Source organism: Cygnus atratus, chromosome 15, assembly GCF_013377495.2.
Source record: "Cygnus atratus isolate AKBS03 ecotype Queensland, Australia chromosome 15, CAtr_DNAZoo_HiC_assembly, whole genome shotgun sequence".
NCBI lineage: Eukaryota > Metazoa > Chordata > Aves > Anseriformes > Anatidae > Cygnus > Cygnus atratus.
In genome coordinates, this window is record NC_066376.1 from 6,075,019 (window position 1) to 6,098,027 (window position 23,009).

General features: G+C 40.3%; 2 protein-coding genes across 2 annotated transcripts in view; one reads left to right on the forward strand and one right to left on the reverse strand.

The window, feature by feature from the left end:
• The window catches only part of C15H7orf50 (chromosome 15 C7orf50 homolog), a 125,620-nt gene that overhangs the window by 59,525 nt on the left and 43,086 nt on the right, over positions 1–23,009 (forward strand). The gene's annotated exons all lie outside the window — the stretch shown is intronic.
• The window catches only part of GPR146 (G protein-coupled receptor 146), a 49,260-nt gene that overhangs the window by 18,257 nt on the left and 7,994 nt on the right, over positions 1–23,009 (reverse strand). Inside the window, exon 2 of the mRNA XM_035549215.2 lies at positions 8,089–8,130. The gene's annotated coding sequence lies outside the window, so the exon portion shown is untranslated. The remainder of the gene's footprint in view (positions 1–8,088; positions 8,131–23,009) is intronic.

A 23,009-nucleotide genomic window follows, 5' to 3' on the forward strand; every position in this document is an offset into this window, starting at 1 on the left:
TTATTTAGCTATCATAGGCTAATCCAAACGTGCTCCTGACTTCTCCCTGCCTGCAGGCTTTCAGATGTTCTTTCTTCTGCAGACCTCAGGTGCTTGGGAAGGGGAAAGGGCTTCCACCCTCTGGGTATTTTGTGAAGACCACAGGACAGGCTGCAGGTACCCCAGATCACTTCCCGGCACAGGAGAAAAGGGAGAGATGATTAAACAAAGAAGTCAAGGGCCTTACTGTCTTCCTTGACAAATGCTAGGGTGAAGTCTCCCCACCCTTTAACCCTTTTAAAGGTCTTAGATTTAATGCAGCAAGTTTGCATGCTTGAGACTGTGGTCAGCTAGCAGGATTTCATAGCCCGTTGACCATGAAGTACTCCCTCCACACTTCTAAAATCTACTTGGTTGAACATTACCTCTTGAAGCTTTGCAGATTTGGGGGGAAAGTCTTTCACAGAAGTCTTTTAAGGTGAGGCTCCAGGGGTCAAGGAACTCTTTCTTTTAAAGGATATTAAAAAAGAAAAAAAAAAGTAATATGCCTCAAACATAAGAAATTGAGTTGAAAATCATTTCCTCTAGTTATTCATTTTAATATTGGCACTTTGATCTGTGTGGATTTGAAAATACAATTTATTAATAAATCTCTCCCCCAACAGGTATTTTGATAGTATAAATCTATTGTATTTGCTGTTAATAGCAAACTTTAAAGGGAAGAAAAAAAAAACAGAGGAAGAATGCAACAAAAATGTTGACCTCAATGAATAAAAATTGGACTGTTTGTACCATGAGAAAATGAGATAATTATGGCTATAAATTCCTTTGCTCAAAGAATGAAAATAAACAAATACACGCTATGTGGAAACAGGAGAGATCCATTGCATTAGGACAGATTCCCTGTAATCTTTTCTCCATGGTAATTCTTAATAATGTGGGGATGTTTTTTTAGTTAAGGACTAAAACTGTTGAGAATGTTCCTGGAGTTTGGCAGCTTTGCAAGATGAAAAGGCCTGGCTTACAAACATTCCCGCCCAGGAACATATTTGGGAGCCAGTAATGTGGTGTTTGGACACTACTACTACGAGGCACATTAGATGCATTTCTTACTGCTGCATTACAGCCATCTGGCAGGTAAGGGCTCTGTTTGTCTGCTGACAAGTGAAGACTTTTTAGAAAGTCTAACTTGGAGCCATTCCACATAAAATTTACTTGAAGGCTTATTCTTCTTTTGGAAAAAAAAAAAGGTGATAAAAAAACGTGTTAAAACAAAGGGTTAAACCATCAGTTACATACGGCACAACAGCACCACAAGCTATTTAGGGCCATTGTGGAGCTTGACTATTTCTAGATTGAAAATGAATTTTTGTTTTAAGTGATAGCTAAATGGTTTTCTCTGACACAGATTGTTTGTGTTACACAAACCATATCAGATCTGTCTATAAAGCTTAGCATTTTCTCTAGAGTGTCTGAAATCCTACTAATAAAGCTTAGCATTTTCTCTAGAGTGTCTGAAGTCCTACTACAAAGAGTACTTGCACCTTAGTCTGACACCCAGTAGGAATAAAAGGCTAACAGAACATACTACTAACTTGTTACCATTAATTGCATGTTTCTGTACTTAAGTGTGAAGGGTGGAAGGTATTGCTTTAAAGACTACCTACAAAACTGGTGAATGAGCAGCCACTTCAAACAGAAACGTCCAAAAGAGCAACAGAAGGGAAGCTGCTTTTGAATTCCCTCAGTTCCTCCTGGCAGCCCCAAGCTTACAAAGCAAAAGAAGCATGAAATGGTTCTTTTCTGTTCTGTTAGTTACACAGCCAGCTCCCAGCAGATAAACCTGGAGGTGGAGCAGCCATATGAGGTTCCTTTTAATAACCTGTGCCTGACATAGATGCCGAAAGAGTCTTACCTAACTTTCATGGTTTTCCCTTCCTGGCTAAGGGAGGTTCCTCACCCCATCTCTAGACAAGAAACAGATACAATTCTGGAGCCAGTTGTAGCTCTCAGTTGCACTGGCACATACTTGAGATTGAAGCCTTTGCAGTTAATCCAGATTTGTGCCGTACAGCTGAAGCAGCAGGATGGATCCTGGCTTCTAACCCCTTTTTATTTTTTGGATTTCTCTATATACAGCATTGCTGTAGTTGATACTAAAGAAGTAGAGCAAAGCACGTGAAAATGGAAATCCGATTTTTACAAGAGTGCTCAGTGATTTCTCTAGGATAAGTTGAAGCTCCCACAGTTGTGCTTTCACGCTAATCGTCCTACGCTTTTTGAGCCTTGCCTTTGCAGCCATGCCCTAGGTTCCTTTAACCAGCATTCCAGCTGCATGCAGCATGTACTTCGTTGCTGCAGATGTCAGCTCCAGCCGGTTACCTTCATTCATTCTGGTAATTGTGCTCTGCCCCTGTCCTTCTTAGCCACCCGCTGCGCTGTACACCCTGCACTGACCCAGTCATCTGCCCGATTGCTGTCTGTCCGCATCGCTCTTTACTTCCCACAGCTCTACCAATGGCTTTGTCTTGGCTTTGGGAATTCAGTTTGTGATTTACTAATTCCAAGTGTCCCAAATTCTGGAAGTGCACGTGCACTTTCATTGTCTTCAGGTGTCAGCGGTAAATGATCAGGGTTATCATTTAAAACAGGGTTAGGAGGCAATTCTGAGGATACCTATTCCTGATGATACAGTAAGTAAAAAGGATCAAGTGTGTGAATTTGTCATTTCTAACCATTTTTTACACTTAACATTACATGAAATTAGACCTGGAAAGGAGGGACTTGCAATAGGTATGAAATTCTAAAATGTCATCTGTGTCCAGCTTCTACAAAACCTTATCATCACTGATTGCCACTGTAAGAATTAAAAGTCAGCTCATGTAGTCCACAGCAGCAAATATTGTCAGATAATGTATAATGGAAATTTGTAAGAGCTAATATTTAATGTCTTAAAATGAGAAGCATCCAGGATAACCCCTGAAATCACTTCACTTCGCTTGAGTTCAGTATATATTAACAAAAAAGTATATATTAACAAAAAAATATTAAGGTTAATACAAAGGTATTTTCACCGGATGACTTTAAATTAATCTTACGATTGCCTTAAAAAAAAGAGAGAAAAGAGCCTTCGAGTAGCGGGTAACAGGGCATTCTTCATATTGCTATTTATCACTCATGGCAATGTATGGCATTGAGAGAAAAAGAAGTCAGAAATAATTCCATTAATTCTGGAACCTGGAGTTCTCTCTCGCAGAGCTGTTCACAGTGCTTTTCTTTATTGTTGAAGTGTTTTAGAATGTCGTGTCCAACTAAATATATGCTGTTCTGTATATGACAGGCGAGGAGTACCAAACTTCAAACCATCAGACAAAGTGGTTTTCCTTTGTTTTGTTTAGGGAGATCTCTCTGATTATGCTTGTATTTAAAGTGCACTGCTAGGTAATCATAGAACATTCATCTGTTTAAACCAAATTCAGAGTATCATGAAGTGACACCTGCTTAAGTTTTTAATTAAAGTGACTTAATCTCTAGCGATCTCTACATACATAGGCAGAAAGTAGCTGTGTTTAATGCGTACTTTGAACTGCCATTCATTTAGAAATCAAAGATTTGTAAATGAAACACGGTATGCTAGACATGATGATATTGGACTGGAATCCCTTCTTGTTGGCATAGCCTATTTTTTCTGATGCTGCCAGCCCCTGGGAATACATTCTCATTAAAATTATGTATAGAAGCAAACAGGAAAAGAAGTTTATCTTAAAAAATAAATAAGTGCATCACCCATATATAGAACATTTTTAAATATGCGAATATATATAGTTGTGCGTATAATGGAGAATTGCTCCTGCCTTTTGTGAGCAGTGTTCTGCCATTAAACAATTGCACTGTCTAATGAGCTACTATTTTGAAATGTGACTATAAGAACAGTCATGTATTTCTTTTTACCATTTTCTAAATTTCAAGTCTCTGGCAGAGTAGGTCAGGTAACTGAATGCTGTTTAATGGTAATCCTTGCTCTTCATTGGGTAGGGTCATTAACAGGCTCTGCTTAACTCAGTCATCTCTCCGTATTGGCAGTGGCAGCACTTGGCCTTCACTTTCCTTTCCCTGCTAAAAAGGCAGGGGAAAGCTCCAGCTCCTTTTTGTGGAAGTCGTGGGAGGTGTCATTTCCTCTAACAGGACTCTGATCTTTTCCTTGCTGCTGACTCTGTTGGAAGGCTCTGCAGAAGGAATACTGTTTGTGTGCCCTACAGAAAGGGATCTGTTTTCCGTATTTTTCCCAACTGTGTGAGTTTTGCTGGGTTAATATGTCTTAATGACTGATCTTAGTTTAGTTGATATTCTTTAACGTTCATATTCTCTTTCTCTCAGCTTTTCACCTACAAAAGCCCCCTGATATTCTTGAAACAAATGTACACACAGTCCTCTTTTGGCAGCTAGTCATGTTAAATGGCATTAAGTGATAGTGAACGTTGATTTGGAATGGCAGAAGGAAAAAGAAGCACAGGCTGTTCAGTTTTTGCAAATCCATAGTTTGTTATCCCTAACTACCGGTGACACCCGTGGTGATTTCCAGTGTAATCCTATGTCTGACCACACCGCTGCTGTCCTCATGATGGAATTTGATGTTTGGGAACCGTAACCTCACTGCCTGGCAGAAGTCTCCTAGTCACGATTTTTCTTTGCAAAACGAACACCGTCTCCTCTGTCAGGAAGGGTGACTGAAACTTCATAAGGGAAAGATGAACAAAGCCCTTAATTTGTGAGAGGAAGGAAACTGGTAGGGAGAGAGCACGAGCACTGTAACAATGCCGAAATGAGGGGGCAGATCTCGGCCGGCAGCAGGGAGGAGTTTGGGGCAAGCTGGAGGCGTAAAGCTCTGTGCCGATAAATGCAAAGCAGTAAATTACGAAGAAGATGCAGATGCTGGAAGGGGTTCTGGGGTGGCTGGGGAGTGGGGGCGTGTGGGGGGAGCCCAGCTTGCACAACTTTGCATGTAACCCTGCTGGCACGCTCGCCTTGTCCATGTTACGGATGTGTGGAGGTAAATTACTAACGAAGATGTGTGCAGATCAACCCAGAAGGGAGGTGAACGTTTCTCGATAACATTGTGTTCTCAAACATCAAGACACGCTCAAGACATTTGCTTTTGATTTTCCTTTGACCACCTGCAGAGCTCACCAAACTAGTTTTGGGTGAGAGGAACAAGACTGCGCAAGGAGCTTTGGCTTCATTTAAATGTGGGTAGTCGTGCTGTTAGGATGGAGATTTAAATACTGAAAAGCTAGGTGTTTGGCTTCTTTTCTTTCCTTTTTTTTTTTTCTTTTAGAAACTCTCTCCTTCCCTTGTACTATGGTTTGTTTATATTGCTACCTTTACAGTATTGACTAGCATCTATACGAACTGCACTCTGGGAAAGGTGCTGGGATTTAAAAAAAAAAGTGTTAAAACTGTGACACACAGGTATTTCACTATGAAGTTTACTGATGGCTGTTGCCATTGCACATCCAAAACTCATAAAGTACAACTTTATTTGCCCTTTTTTTTGTTGTCTCAGCTTTACTTCAAAAAGCTACAGTCATCATTGGATGATTTCAATCATAAAACAGGGAGTCAGAGGTTAAATGCTATCCACAGCATTTATCTATGATTGTTTTAAAAATTTGTTGCACCACAGTACTGTCAAAGTAGTATGTCTATGAGTATAATAGGTAGCAGAAAAAAATAATATATATGGTCTGAATAAATCCAGGATGTATTCTTTTTGTGGTATTTAAAATATTAACTAATTTTTGATGGGACTGAATCGCTCATAGAATAATTCAGGTTGGAAGGGACTTGAGAAAGTCATCTGTCCAAAATGCTGCACAAAGCAGGGCAGACAGGAGATCAAACTAGATCTTCAAAACCTCTGAGGACAAAGACAGTGTGATGACTGGGCAACCTCTTCCAGTCCTTGATTGTCATAATGGTTAAAGAAATACAATAAATTCCCTCATATATTGGAATCTCTCTCTTCTTCAAATTTTGCCCATTGTCTTTTTTCATCCCACTATGCACTGCAGTAAAGAGCCCGAATCTGTGTGCACAGTAAGCCTCCTGCAGGTGCACAGTGGTTGTGGCTTAGGTCTACCCAAAACTTTCTCTTTTTCAGGTGGAGCAAGCCCAGTTCCCTCAGCCTCTGACCACAGGGCTGCAAGTGTTCTGCCCACAGCTGTCCTCGTGGCCCTCTGTTCAACTGCTTTCAGTTTATCAAAAGCTTTTGGGAGGATGGGTGCGCAAATCTATACAAAGAAATATCATTTGGTCTTTATGCAAAAAAGGTCTTTGTGTAAATCTGTTATGTGGAGGCTTTGGGAGGTTTTCATGTTTCTGTGATTATTTTAAAAATTTGTTGCACCACAGTATTGTCATAGCAGTATGTCTGTGATTATAATAGGTAGCAGAAAAAAAAAATCTGACCAATGAGCTCAAACTTTTTTAGCTGTGGCTTGTGGGTATGTAACTTAGAGGAGCATTTTCTGGGCCAACTCTAGGTATTGGGGTAATAGACATTATAATAACAATAACAACAATAATGGCCCCTAAAAAGATGGGATACATACATTCAATGAGTTTATGATTGTCCTTCAGTGAAGAATTTAGACTAGAAGCTTGTCTTGCTATAGCTGATATCTTACTCAGTACATCCTTTCTGTCTTTACACATGAAGTAGACTCTAAGATTACTGTGGTTGAGTATATTGGAAGTAATAGAAAACAGACACAGAAAAATTGTTGCATGTTTTAAAAAAAATCATAAAATGAAAGAGGAAGTGCATCATTTATTATAACACCATGTAGACTAATGAAAAACATACTGCAGGCTGGAAATTTGTTAAGAGCTGAACTCCAAAAGTTTCCATTCCCAAAAATGCCTTGGGGCCTCCGGCTGTAAGCTTGTGGCTAAAGAGGCCCTATGGTAAACTGACATAAAAAATAACTACTCCATAAACATTCAGCTCCTGTTTCACAATAGTTGGAAATAAGTTTTAAAGAAGTGTTCCCAACTGATACTGACTACACTTTATCAAAGTAAAAGGAAGGAAGGCAGTGCGTTTATGACTAGAATGTCAAATTGGGAATGTAACACTGGGGAGATGGGTATTAGGCACAAAAATGTTATGCTCATTGTACAGAGGAGAAAACGAAAAAGATGAAGTGATTTGCCAAGAGCAAGAGCAGCAGTCAGCACTGGAAGAGCTGGTGTTAGCATTAAATAATTCCTGACTCTTGTCCTTTGCTCGTTAACTAGAGCAGGGCGGACAGCACACCTACAACACGCTGCTGCGAGCAGGTCACCAGCCTGTGCTCAAGCACGTTCTTCAGGCTGTGTGCGAGCACACCCACGTGCCCTCAGAGGAATGGTGTTCGTCCCTTAGAGAAGGCTGGATTTGGTGCCTCTTTTCTTTTAATCTGTTTGGCTTTCTTAAAGGTACGTTTCTCCTGCAGTTAGCCCACACTGATTCACTAGGTGTTAGCTTTGCCTTTCTCCTCCCTGGCCAGCCTTTGTCAGTGCATGAAAATCTTTACCACTGACTGTGGGGTTTCAGGCAGTTCTAGCTGACATGATGGCCTGCTGGTAGAGGTTGTGAGGAGAGCATTTCAGCCCCGATTCCTTCCTCGCAGGGGTTGGCAAGCAGTGTGCAGAGATGATGTCAATTAAATCCTGCAAGCGTTCCTCCAATCTGTTTCTGCAGTTCGTGTAGATCACAGAGGTTCTCCTGCTTGGCAAGGAGTCCTCAAGTGCCTTAGGATCATGGGATGCATCCATGAAGTCCAAATTTCACAAGGCTATAAAGAAGTTGTAAACTGGAGGCACCTTCATCTGAGCCTACGTAAATTGCCAGTTTGTGAGCTTTGGGGAAGAGGTTGATCTGGGAGTCAATACAGACTGCCTTTGTTAACTCTTCCATGAGCACTTAGTAAGTTTTCTAGTACATTTTCACAGAAATAAATACCAGGTCCAGAAATCCCAATGTTGGTAAATATTTTCACTGTTGTACATTGATAAAAGAAACATATGACAATAACAGTCGCACTGTATTGCTATAGCTGTACTTACGTGATGTGCAGCACAGAAGAACGTCAGTCGAAGATTGAGCCACTGGAAGAAAAAAAGAAGAAAGAAAAGGTAAACCAATTGCTCATAGTTGGTTCAAAGAAATGAAAAGTAAATTTCATCAATTCTGTTAAATACATTTCATTTTGTGTGTTGTTTCACTGTAGTATGCCTTATATATAATTTACAACATGCAATATTTTCATGCAGTGATTAGAAAATCCAGAATGTAATTGTTTACAATGTTTGGTATTGAATTGCTTCATGATTGATTACTGACTTAATGACTGTAGCTGAAAGGTTGATAGGAGAGTTACTGTATCATAGTGATGTTGGTGTTGATGGCTTTATTTACATTTTTGAGGTGAATTGAGGTTCTTGAATAAAAGCTGTGGATTGAATTAAAAATAGAAACTCACAGCTTCCTTCTCCTCATTGAAAATGTCACGCGTGCTGGGTTAAAACTGAAATGGAACAGTCCCGATGTGAAATATTTGGCATGTAATAAGATACTATGACAAATGTCAGTTTGGTTTGTTATTGTAAAACACAGTGGTTTTGGCATACTGTGTTACGCTAATTCACTTTGGTTACTGAGGGTATATCTGCTCCTTTGCACACTGTGGGAGAAAATATGGAAAAGATGAATATTTTAGTAAATTATAAAAACAAAGGTATAGTATGTGTGACCACTAAGAACTTGTAACCAGTACTTCAGATCTAAGTTATCTAAAGGAGAGGAATGAAGTAAAGCACTAATTTCCATATTTCTTGCAGTTAAAATTAAAGAGTTTTAAGTCCTTTTGCTTGGATAAGTGATTGAACAGTAATACTTGGAGAGCAAGATAACTTTAAGAACAGATTGTCACTATAGTAAAAAAGGTGTGTTTTCCCCTAAAAAGAAAGATTAACTTGGAGGTTACTCGATTATGACTGAATTTTGAGGGAAACAGAGTACATCATTTGTGAAAAAAAAAATTGTTTAAGATAGCAGCCTGTGCCAGTTTATTCTTTTTATATTAAAGTTTTATTGAAAGGTCAGTAAAGGTCTGTGAAAGATCTCATCTCCTACTGGTTTGCACTTCCCACTAGTGCCGCTGGTCTCTGTGATGGGTGGCGCGATGGGAGCCGCCAGCGGCCCGGCCTGGCCTGGCCTCTGTCCTGTTCCTCACATCTCGTGGCAAGCGTTGGAGGGCCCAAGAAAAGTATGTGGTGCAATCAATATTTGGTTGCAATTTTAGTTTCACAATCTGATGAAGAATAGTAAATAGAAGCACTAATTGCTATTATTACGTGGCCTTGAACTTGAGAGAGCGATTTCCGTGTGTGTGCCATGGCTTGTGTGTGTGATGTGTCACGCAGCTGGAAATCACCTCCCTGGCTCGAGCAGTCCTAAGACATGCTGGAGTGGCTGGCTGTTTGGTCTGCAGCTCTGGCTGGCCTCTCATCCCACCACAGAAACAAATGTCTGCTAATTCATGTGAAGAAACAACAAATTTGCTGTTTATAAATTCATACAGATTGAAGTTGCGTTGCAGGTGCTTTTAAGACAGCTGCCCCGAGCTTTACAGCACAGAAGACATTTAGGAAGCTCTTTTTCTCTGTTTGTTAGCAGGGCAGGAGGATGTGAGCAGTCCCGGCTGATAGGCCTCACTGCTGAAGCGTGGCACAGCTGCCGCACGCTCTGGAGCCCCTCAGTGTCCCGCAGCGGCCTCCAGCCCGCCGGGCCGGGCCACTGGGGCTGGCGCCTCCTGACTAACACAGCCCTTCAGTGCCTTTGCTGTGGCCTCACATCCAGGTATTTATGGATGTGATGGAATTAGACACGTGAATTGTCATTGAATTCAGCCGGCTAAGCTGCACAAACAAACTTATTTATATCCATTGTGAGCTGCAATGCTGAGATCGGCATTCAGAGGACCACTGTCGTGTGCTCATGCGGGTTCGTAGGGGTGGGTTGGAGAAAGGTTTTGTCCGTAGCAGTCACCAAGGAGAAGCTTTGCTTCTGCTGACCTAATTGGATTCACAAGGGTAACGTGTGTTTCATTGCCTCCCTCCATGGTGACTCAGTAGCTCTTCCTGGATTGATCTGTTTTTCTTGCATTCTGATCCTTGTTGCTGAAGTACATTTTCTTTTAAGTAGTAAACTAAGTTTCAGGAATGATTAAATCGCAACATGAATCATAACTGAAATGCTGAGCTATGCATACTGCTCTTCACATCTATAAGCCAGCAGGGATGAATAACAAGTTTTGTAGCGACAGACTTACAGCGGGTTTGCAGTTCTGCTGGGAGGTGAACCCACTGCTTTATGTGTCTTTTGATGTAAGCAGCTCAAGGGAATAAACAGCTGGTTAGTCAGTTTGCAGAGAACTTGCAGCGTGACTGAATGCACAGTTCTTCTACATAGCTTAAAGAATGTAATACCTTTTCAAATGTCATATGTCATGCAGCGTATAATTTTATTCATGAGGCCTGAGTTGTGTATTCCAAGAAAAATCATATATCATATTAATCCTATTTAATTCTGAGTCACAACATAAAATTTTGCAGTGCTGTAATTAACAGTAATGAAAGATAAGGAGCAGCAGCTGTATAGCTAATGGAGGAGTTAATTTCAATGTGTATTTTAGACCATTAAGTACTATAAAGCAAAAAGCCTTGTGTTGCCAGCACGAAGTGAAGGAAGGCAGTTAACCACCGCTCCCCTCGCCAGGCCAGCAGAGCTGGGGATGCCGTACGGCTTAGGCTTTGCTAAAACTGATTCATTAGCTAAGGCAGTAGCATGCAGAAGAAATGTGGAAGAATATATAAATCATTGCTACTGTTTGTCTTATCCCAAGGAAAAATTTCTTTCTTATTCTGCCTATGTGAATATCAGTTTTTTCTATAAAAATGTTTCTCTCCTTTCAGGTTGGAGTATATTTTATAAACTGATTTAACAGTTTAGTTCAGGTCTTTGTTCTGTCTGTCAAGACTCTCCAGAGGCTGAAATCTGCAGGCCATCCAATACATCATTGTTCACATTGTACTTCTTTTTAACAAGTCTGAAACGTTTTCCTTGTGTGGTTTCGCAACCCCCTTTTTTTTTTTTCCAAACAGCATGAGTCCTATCACTAGATCAAATTTAGAATTCACTGCTTCCAACAATTGTCTAATGGATCCACATGTTTACACAGCATGACATTGGCATCCAGATAGTGCTGTCAAAGTCTCCAGGCTGTACTACTGTCTCATGCTTCCTCCCTTCTCTTTAAAAAAAAAAAAAAAGAAAAAAAAAAAAAGAAAAGAGAAAAAGAAGCTACAGTTACAGTTAATCTGGTACTCTGGAAGCAGTGAACAGTGCTTTTACTTCAGCCACCAATATTGCTCCCAAAATTTAGAAAACAAACCTTTTTTTGATCTGCTATATATGAAAATGTCAACTCTCAGGTATTTTATCAGCACTTATTTTATCAATCTCAAAATGCTATTGAATGGGAGACCGGAAAATAACTTTTCCAGACTTGTTCCTTTTTTTCTGTCCTGAGTTTCCCAGGCTGAATGACAGCTTTTATCTGTGTATGCCACTGCTACGAGGACGAGCACTTAGGGCTTTCTGAAGCTCCCAGCTACTTCTCCCTGTCACTGTGTCTTTGTGTCGATACGCGTTTCTGTAGCCTGATGGTGAACAAATTACCGAACTGATCTGTCTGCAAACTAACCTACCAGCCGGCAGCCTCAGTCACTGGGCGTTTGTGTGGCATGAGAGGACCTTTTGTAATTAACTTGCCTGTGTGTTTTGCACAGTGCTTAATTCCTGTTCTGTGTGATCGGATGTAAATAAATCAGTAGCAATTACTTGGCAGCAACTTTCTGCAATCAGTTGCTCTGAAGAAACTTAGTCCATGGTAGCATTAAGCAAAGGAAGAGGGGTTTGGCTAGGACACCAGAACCTTTCTTTTTTTAATGCTCTCATGGGATCTTTCACTTCCACACAAGCAACTGCTTGAACTGGCTGAGTGGTCTTGATTTAGCACTGCTGTACGAATACTGCTTGTCCCAGCTGCAGGGTATCATAACCTCTATTTCCTTAGCTTAGATTTGAAATCTGGAGCCATATGATTCAGATGAACCATGACTGCCCTCTCTTTAACTTGATGTATTTGTTTTGAAAATACCATTGTTCGGTCCAGGTTTTAGCTCCTAAGCAAATTAAGCTGATTTGCACTGGTAAGTGGGGAATACTTACCAGCTTGATTTGAAAAAAAAAAAAAAAAAAAGGTAAGAAAAGCTGAAGCAATTTTTAACTCATCAGTGCCAATGAAAATACATTGTTAGCATAAACTTATAAAAAAAAAGTTTTTAACATTAAAAATGATAGGTAGTCCCAAAAGTAGCTATAGCTCTGATGCAAAAAAATACTTCTTCCAAGAGCAATTACATGCTATGCAGCGAGCTCACAAAAATGGTGCTGCAGACAGGTTTCAGAATGAAGGCTGATGAGCAGAACTGGGTTAGCTTTGCATTCAAAATTTGATTTTATGTAGGCTCCTGTTCTTGTGAAGCTTAGATACAAGCTCTTGGATTTGAAGTAAAGCCAACTGGATTTGTAAAGATGCTTATCGTATTCCCTGGCCCTGTTCAAATCACCAGAAAATATTAAGGCTGACAAGCCTAACTTGATATGCGTCTCAATATTTTTATGCTAGATTACAGTATACATAGAAAAAAGGAAAGTCTCTACCACAGCTGCAGCCTGTTTAAAAAGAAAAATGAAAAAAAAAAAACAACAAAACACGGGCCTTTTATTAAAAATTATTATATAGCAGAGAAAATGGAAAATCACCTAATTGCCCATGAAGGTTTACATATGTACCACATGACCAAAGGTCAATCTAAATTGCCACAATTTCCTACTAGGATTTTGTAATCACTTGTTATATAAATGAAGATTTCTTCACAGGCTTTAATTGGTAGAAATATTTTATAATTAAGCTTATAAACTTCATAATCTAATTACATTCTTTAACTTTTTATCGCTGCTGGTTTGTAGTGGTGTTTTTTGAATTTCCTTTTTTATTTACTCATAAATGCTCAGAGAGACTATACAGAAACTTGAGGGCTGGGATGCTTTCCCAAATATAGTTCAGAGGTGTCGGTCAATCACTGGGCTGCTCCTGCTGTCTGAAATAGAAGTGGCCCCAGCAGCACCTGCCAGGACAGCATGTACAGGGTGCTAAGTTTGGCTGATCGGGATTTCTGTTCGATAGCATGCAGGCAGGTCGCTCATAGGGTGTCTGCAGAGTTGCTTCTAACTGTTACGTGTATCTTACAGGATGGAAGAGTATTGAGGGAATTGCATTCAGATACTGAAGATGACCTTACAATTAAGATGCAATTTTACTTGCTTGATTTAGACAATTCTGCTTGCTGCCCACCTGCACAGACTGAGTGAGGTTTTTCTTCCCTTCTTTTTCCCCTCTCTCCCAGGGTAACGCACTATACAGGTTCTGAGTTTGGTGTAAGACAGTGGAACTATTCCAGGTTTTAAAACTGTTTTTGGTGTCTGATGGTAGTGCTACAGAGCAGGGACGTTTGCAGAGTGCATAGCAGCAGTAACATGGCCAGCTGGAGCAGTTTCTTGCGCTTTACCGTCAATTCCCTTCTGACTGTGGTTATTCCAAATTACTTATACACCAGAAGACGTAGCCCATCCCATTTTATATTTTATGTAATGTCCCAACCTCGTAGGCTGCTCTGATTTCATTTATATTCACAGACGCGCCCACAAAGCTTCCACTTAGCACGTCCCCATAAGTCAGACCTGCACGGGCAGCTAGGAGCGTGCTTGCTCTAGCCCCTAGCGCTGCGGCAGCCTGTGCTGGTGGGCGGAATGGCACAGCATCCTTGCTGGCCAAGCAGCTCCCCAAAAAGGAGCACATGTGCCTCCTGGCTTGCTCTCTGACAGGAACGCCTGCGTTTTCTTGCCTAGCAGCTGGCCCATGTGAACGCAACCATCTCCCAACAAGCTGCAGCTGGGACGTCTGCACTGCCTCCCCTCCCAGAGCATGCCAGGTGGTGCAGTTGGTGCTCAGCTGACCTGTTACTGGGTCACACAGCAACACAACAACAGGAGAGAGATGTCTTTGGGCCTTTTACTGGTAGTTAGCATTGCTAGAAGTAAGGATGGCCGGAGGGAGGCAGAAGAAAGGGTGGTGAGTGCTGTAGTGCTCCTGAATGGGGAAGCTGGAGGTGGGCTGAATGTTGTTGTTACGATAGAAAAGAATGGGATTTCGCAATGAGAAGGAAGTGGAGTGCCGTGGCATTGCTACATCAGTTTCCAGTGGCCCACCCATTTGTTTTGACATAAATACCTATGCTAAAGCTATGTAGGCTAGACACATACCTTCAGACCTGTGGTATTTAGGTTTCATTATTGCTCTTTGAAGGTTGAGCTTGATGTTTTAGTATTTTGTTTGGAGACTTAAACATTTAGGTTTTTTAATTCTGCCCTTCTAGCCATTTCCCTGATTTACCTTGCAGAGTAAATATGCTTTCATTTGGTTTTCCAGACTTCTTTCCTTTCTTTGCTTTTGGCTTAATTTTGAGATATGAAATTCAAACCACAGTTAGAGGTAAGTGCCTCTTTGAGAGAGAAATAAAAAACAGCTAAGGAGTTCAGAAGCAACAGCTTATTTTTCAGTATGCTGCAAGTCCGCTGGCACAGGTCCTGCCAAAGGCACCAACTTTAACAGCAGCAGCACTTAGGAGAGTGTGCTCGGGGTTTCTGGCAATGCTCACAAGCCACTTAGAAAAAACACGCATATCACTTGTGGCAAGCGCTCCATAGCTTGGAAAGCACTGCTGCGGACCAGTTTATAAAGAATTTTTTTGTCTTTATACCTCTCAGAGTTATCCATTTTCGTTTCATCTACAGTGAGCCCAGTTTCCTCAGTGTTGATATCTAGGATCTTAACTTCAAATCTGTAATTAATACAGCTACATTTAGAAACTACGACATTTGCAGTGTTTAAAGCAGCAGCTCATTGTGTTACACAGTGCGGCATTTAGCACGTTTTAAATATTCTCCGCTTGTGCATGTACAGATTTTTATAGTTGAATTAAGAATTTATAATATGCTGGGTCTCATATTCCAGGTCTGTTTGTTTCTAAAGCTGTGCACAGAACTCAGCCTAGGCCATAAACTTCTGTAGATGAAATGAAAGCTGATTAGAATTTTAATACTAAGGAAGGAAATGGTCTTGGGTAGTGCACTACAGAGCAGAAGAGGCCTTCTGTTAATACACAAGAGTATTACTGTTTTCTTGAACTTTGCCTTCCTATTCAATTACTGCTTGTGCCTAGAAATCATAACTCTGGTGCCTCCCATTTGATAATGTTGAATGTAATCCTCATGCTAGTTTACCTCATTTCCAGTAGTAAATATCATCTTGATTATACAACCGCTAGATAATATACTCCTAAAATTGAATTATAGGCAGTACTACATGGTTTTGTTGATAAACAAAGCGAAGTCATGATGGTATATCTAGTTGGCCCAATTCTGTCTGTTTAAATTAAATGAAATCAAGAGGCTTTTCTTGTGAAATGCTTTTCTTGTGACTAACTTACTGCATGTTCCACTCTTTGTGACACAAACAAAGCTTTCAGTGTTGCAAATGATTTTTCAGAGTCAAACAAAGTACCAGGAATCTGTGTTGTGCGGTTTCGTCACATGCACTGCAGCGACAGCGCCGCGCTGGCAGCATCTAGCGAGCTCGCCAAGGAGCAGGTGCAGGCAGCGCCGTTAGCAGCATGAGCCATCAGAGCAGGTATGAGCCAGTGTCCGTGCCTTGCTCCCTGGACTGGGCTGGGTGCTTCGTGCTTCTCTGGATCTGTGGTACTCAGCCCACGCTGCACATGCTTGTTGCACATTTATGGCAGGATGCTCTTACCAGAGTGCAGAATCCCATTCTGGTGTTATCACATGAAAAGCGATTCTGATCCCTCAGTATTTTGGAGTGTATTATTAGCGTGGTACAACTAATCATTTTCATACACGGGGAATGAAAATCGTGCCCTTGTTTAGATGCTGCATGTGTATTTATAGGACCATAATGCCCAAATACGGTGGTGAAACTTGGCTGCTTCTCCTGCTGGTTTCTGTGGTTTTGTTTCATTGTCCAGAAAAAGTGACAACATTCTCAGCTCTGTGGCATCCATCAATATGATTCATGTCATGTCCACTTTTGGCAGAAAAAGAGAGATGTATATTGTTTGCTTATTCCTTTAAATTTTATAGTTTTTTATCTTTCTTTAAGGATTTCTGTTTGCAGTTCTCAACCCATTAAAACATCACAGTAGGGACAGTCTGAAACATATTTATCCCACTCAAAAGACTCAGCGGTTTATGTACAATCTGTTATGCAAATAGCTTTACTTTATATTTTTTCCCTTTTTTCTTTGATTACTTGTGTAACGTTTTTTGAAATGCGCGTCTGATGTTGATTCCTTTTTGTGTTCTATTAGGTGCATTTGATTTTGCATCTGAAAGGATTGAATATTAAATGTCCTTTTCATATGCGTGTATTAACAGCATTTTAGTTTTCTTCTTTCAGACAGAGCAGGGAAAATCCTAGGATTTAGGATCCTAGATTCCTAGGATCTTTTTGAGAAAGTCTTGAAAAACTATATTAGCAAAGCCAAAAAAGACCCCCCAGATGTATTTTTATGTTTTTTAATGACTTTTATACTGTAAATTAGAGCAGAAGGAACAAGCTATATCAGAGATAATTTTGGAAATGAAAAAATAAAATTGTTATCTCATCCATTTGTAAGAATGGTACAGATAAACTCTTGACTTTCTTAGCACTTTTTTTCCCCTGCATTAACCTACCAGTGTTTCAGTCACTGGGAATATATGAGTTTATGGAGACTTGGTATAATGAATCCCTAGCTAAGAAGGAGAATTGTAGTCAAAGATTTTTCCCCTCTCTTACAGTAGACAAATGCTAATGTTTCCTTTATTTTCTGTGCTTCCAGACTGGAATAGTGTTTGATAAGCTGACTCCCAGGGTGAAAGTGCCCTTCAGAGATGCTCGCTGTAGAGCATACCTGGTCTTTGGTTTCGTTTGTTGCAATTTATAGGCACAGCGCAGCAAGGTTAGTTCCGGTATCTGCATTAGACATACCATTTCAGTAACGTTCCTGTTAAACAAAGGCTTATGTAGTGATTCAGCGCTGAGCATGCAGATGATTCTACAGCTCTAGAGAGGCTCATTTCTTTCTAGTCCCATATGTTATCTTTAATCAGGAAGTAAGGAGGAAAGCATTTGAACTGAGAAGCTTTTGGAAATAGCATGAGCAAATATAGAAGCTCAGACCTTAGTAGACAGTTTTACAGACTGCAAGGGAGGATCTGATTGTGGTTTTGCCTGCAAACGTTTTTAATCTGTTGACTTTGTTTTTAATTACTCACAACTGTGAGTGATTTTATGTCAGTCATGTGAGTTGTATAAGCATTTGAAACTGAATTATCATGACAAGCTTTCCCGACATTTATTTTTATTTCTTCTTCTCTCTTCTCAATTCACTTCTCTCAAAAGCTGAGAAGAAAGGAGCCCTGCTCTTTAGTTCCTGGCAAGATATTTCTTCCTTCATGAGACAAAACCAGAAAGCCTATCCCAGTGATCCTATTGACATCTCTTACCAAAAGCTTCTCAAATGATCCAGGCATCATACAAAATGCTAGCATGAATCCAGCCTATCACAAGATTCTCAGCAGTACTGCTCTTAGCAAAAGACACCAAGAGGCCCTATGCCACGTCACATACCAGTGTTCCCAGTGCTAACCCTGGAGAACTTCCCTCCCTCAGTGGTACCTGCCCTGATGGGCATGGAGCAATCACCTTCAGAACCAACCAGGTGCGTGTGGGTAGACCCGAGAGCACTGAACTGATTTGTAGCTTTGTCAAAGTTGTCTCCATCTAGGAGTTTGCAGAACAACTTGTTGGAGTTCAGCTTATACCTTCACCCATCATTTCTTCCTGCAGGATGATGCTGTGTCCAACACTTGTTCTGGCAAAGCCATCTGAGCTTTACTGTAATAGTTCTAATTAGATGTTTCTACAAGATCACTGCTTGAGAGTCACCACAAGACAAACATTCTGTGAGCAATTATCCCAAGAAGTTGTTAATTAATGTGCAACAACTACAGCTTTTGAAAGTGTATTGTCTGTACAGATACCATAAATCCACTTTCCTCCCCCACTTGCTCCTGGAGCCCCTTGTATTCTGGATTCTCTGATAACAAAGGTACTGATGTGCTGCTCTGGTCTGTTCTCATACTGCTGGCTGTTGTGGCCAGGTGAGCATGTATGATGGAGACAGCTCCGAAGACCCTGCTAACCAAGCAAGTGAGGTATTTTACAGTCTTCATTTATTTATTTATTTTTAATTCTGATTATTAGTCTGGAGAAAGAGCTACAGAAATGCTACAAAACTTTGTAGCGGATCTTTGTAGTGGATTTTGAGGCTTCCTGTCTGCAACACTTGTTGCACATAGATTTTTGCACTTTGGCCAAAAATAAGAGTGTTTTTATGACTTTACTTCTAAATGTGTTGAAAGCATATGTTGCCATAATACCATTTATTGTACAGCACTTAAATAACTTTATGTACTGAACATATGCTAAGGCAGAATTCATAAATGGCATCTCCCTCGATTTAACTTTTAAAGTATTTCTTAAATCTGAGAACCTACATCTTGTGTCCTGTTGTAACCACGCAGCTTTGTGAGGAAGACAGACTGTAAAAGCTTTTGGACAAGATTATGAAAATGATTAATATTTGACCCTTTTGCGGTACAAGAAACATTACTCCTAATTTGAATGTCATCCAAATACAAACCTTAGTCTCAATATTTTCACAGTTTCCTTTTTAGCTTTTTAGGCTTTAGTTATGGGTGAAGGATTTCAGAAGCCTTCAGAGGTCCGTGTGCACTTCAAAATGGGTTATGTTTCTGACACCTCTCCTTGTGGGATTTAAAGCAGCTCTTCTATTTACAAGATAAACAAATGTGATTAAGCAGTTTGTTGGCAGTTGATCTACTCTTCTTTGAATAGATAAAAATGCTGTAAAAAAACTTGACAATGGCTTTTAAGAGGAATCTGTGAACTGCATTAGCTATTTTTCTGCTTTAATTTCTACTAAATTTATAAGCTGAGTAGTTAAGGAGGTATTGTAGGTTAATGATTTATTTGCAATTAACAACACTTCTTCAGTGTTGTAACCATACTTCCAGTGTTGCACTGGAGATCAGCCTGAAGATTACATTTTTTGCCTTTACTTAATTTTTCAGCCTGTGATGAATTTTGCACAGATTTTAATGAGTATTGCTACTGCCAAATGTTTATTCCTTTCACCTAAATGGTACAGTGATGTATTGCCGTACGGGTAGATGTTCTCTGCTTTTCAGCATTTGGCTTGCAGGAACCTGAGAGGTCACCAAGAAGCTCCAAGCAGCAGAAGAACGTGAGGAATGGTCATCAGGTGAAACGGGGCATTCCAGCTCAATTCCAGGAGAACACTTTTCACTGTAATTAAGGTCTGGGACGCGCTGCCCGGGGCAGTTGAGGACTCTCTGTCCCTGCAGGCATCCAGCACCCCACCAGGCGAAGCCCGCATCACACAGCCCAGTGCCAGGGGTGTGATTCCTCTAAACATTGTGACAATTACAGTAGAAATCCTCCTGAAATAGCAGCTCATTCCTAATAATGCCCAGTTTAAGGGAAAAGCAGTACCTAAAGCTGGCTCTGGTTATTTAAGCAGTAGTCCTGGTAGGTGAGGGGTGTTTTGTTCTTATAGCGGATCTGTTCCTTGCTATTAAAGCAGTTCTGTTCCTAAAACTTTTCCTTTACAGCATCCTATCAGGCATCCTTACATCAGTAATGTGCTGAGAAGGGTCTAACCCTAGACCAGGTCCAAATCTTTAAGATCTGGTGAGCTCAACCTGTATTTTGTTCTGTGCTGCCTGAGGGGGGAAAAGTCCTTTTGAATGAATTTGTTCTCTTTCTAAATAGATAACTAGCCAAATGCATCTCAAATATTTGTTCTACCATTCAAATATTGGTTTAGGTTTAGAAAACAAATTAACCTAATGTTCGAAGAATTAGACATTTTGTACCCGGACGCTTTTCTGTGTCATTGGTTCTGTAGCGATGACCCTAAATACTTAGGTCAAAATAAAAGAGCCTTCTGATGAAAATCAGACAAATATTTTTGCAACTTGGATGATTCTCTTTGCTGTGTGCATACAAGTTAAAATAGTGCAGATGTATGTTTAAATTTTAGTAGTTTCATTGGGGGAAGCTAGTCAAATTACAGTGCTCTTTCATGCTGCTAATGTGGATGTTTTTTCTGAAGGAACTGAAAAATATAAAGAACAGTTTGAGTGTTTTGTTAGTCTGTCAGTACTAGGTGAAATCAGTTTCATTTGCCTATATTTAATATTTAAATGAGAAAGGAAAGTTGTAGAATGGAGCAATTTTAGAGCAAAGGTAAATGAAATCTCTTACAGGCTAGCTTGTTTACTGATTTTTTTTTAAGGTTCTGCATAAAATAAGTGAACTATGTAAGTTCTTACTCATTTTTTTTACCCTTTTGCTTATGAGTAAGGCACATCAATGTGCAAAATTTATTACTTCTACTGTAGGTATACCAGTTGCTGGCTTACTTTTATATTACCTATATATTTTTGACAAAAAAATAACTTGGTAACTGAACATCCATTTCATTTGGTGATTAAATGTGTCAGTTCACAAGCCAGAGCATTCTTCTGTTGTGGCTGCAACTAAAAAACAGTCCTGGGTGGAAATTCGCCCCTTGTTCAGAGGGGCGCTTGGTTGGGATTGTCTGTGGTCTCCATGGCCATGCCTCGAGAGCCTGGTGGTGTCTAAACTGGGTTGGTTACCATCCTGCTGCCTAATCCTGAAGTAGAAGAAGGAAACTCGTTTTCCTTAGTATATGATAACAGATTTTTGCACACTTCCTATCACTAAGAGTTGTGAGTAGATGTTTTTGCAATAACACTGCAAATTCTCACTTGATTCTTGTGATTCCTCTGCTGCTGGTTGCACAGCATAGCCCGCTGTGTCCGTTGTGAGGTTCCAGAGTTCAGTGAGAATTGTTATGTTCTGTTTACCTAAATATGAGCCTTTTTGGAAGGTGGCTGGAGTTTAACCTTGAACAGGGTACTGCCACTAGCTTTGAGTAATTGCTGACCTCAGCCATGATGCAGACACGGGAGGAAGTGCAAAGGGAGGGACAGAGCATGGCAACATCTTCTCCATCTTTAACTTCCTTACCACATCATGCACATATGCATTTATATAGCATGTGAAGTTACTAATCTTTATTCGATTAGATACTTTAATAAAGTAAAGGGCATCGGTTGTTACTAGATGGTGGCATTCTTCTATTTTATTAGTGTAGTAATAAAACCAAAATTTTATTTTGGAATTATTGAGACTTCTGGAGCGGTTTAACAATTGACTGGTAGTATTTCCCATCCCAGAATGAGCAAGTAGAAAATGAATTTTTGAAACTAAAACAAAAAATTGCTTCTGATGTGTCTGTTGACTGCAGATCAGTAGGTAGAAATTGAGGGGGATTTTCTCACGCATCCTAAAATGCAGGAAACTAAACCGTGTCTGCTCACTGCAGCTGTAAATGCAAGTGGCTAGAAGACCTGACAACTCCACTCGGAGCCTGTCTGCTTCCTGAGCTGTTTGTTTCCTGGATGTGCTTTGGAGTTTTCGGTGGGCAGGAAGTCAGTGTGTATGCTGAACAGTTAAACACTGCGACTCGAGGAGTAATGGCTATAGCAGCCAGAGCACACCATCTAAAGGGAGGAAGTAAGGGAACAAAAAGCTCACCTAGGAGGACTGAGAACAGAGAGGGACTCAGCCTTCATGCTGATATTTTTGGAATTGTTTAAAGGGAAGTTCCATGCACCATGAAAATCTATAGATTGCTTTATTGGTTATCTGTTGATGTTTTTTGAATTGACTTGCTTGCGTCTGCCAGAAAAATAGCGTTTTCAAAATGGTGTTATAGTGAAGGCATTTGATCCTTGTTACAGTCCTATTACAAATGCAATAGCAAATGTAAAAAGAAAAGAGTTTAGTTGGATTCATGATAGACTGATTCTTGCCTGACACATTTTGAATAATAAAAATGTGAAGCATACAATATTGCCAGTCTTGGGTTAAATAAAAAGTTGCGTTCCAAATGATACATTTAAAAATACCATGACATTTTCATTTGCTTTCTGGTTTGCTTAACTTTAAGTAGTAATAGCTGCCTTCTGGGTAGCTGCTCATGTAGCTCAGGTTCTCTACTCAATCTACAACATCGGTGTCTGAGCAGTGAAGGTGCAGAGCTGCAAGTGCTGCATGCAGAGGTGTTTCTGGTTGCCTGCTCTCTCTGGGCTCCATCTGGGGAGATGCCATTTTTACTCCTGTTCTCTAGGTACTCCTATCTCTCTAGGTATGGAGGAAGAGCAAGTGTTCCAGTCATTATGCATGTGCTCAAGGGCTTTTTCTCCTCCACTCTTCTCATGTCTTAACTTTTGCTTAAATATTTTACACTTATTTTTCTTCTGAGGAATGGCGTATTAAGCCAGAGGGTGTGAAAAATGTGATCTCATGAGCTGTACAGCCGCGTGTCTCCGCCTTTGCATCACCTCCTCGTTTTGCTGGCACAAACATTCACAGTGAATGGTATCAGGGAACAGATATGGTTTTGAAGTAACCTTTGCGGGGTGGAATAGAGAGGTAATTTTAACCCGGATGAGTTTACAAGACAGTACAAACACTTGTGCCAACCAGAGGAAGAGGTGGGAGAATACGGAGTGTGTGTCTCTTGGCAGCAGTACTAACTTA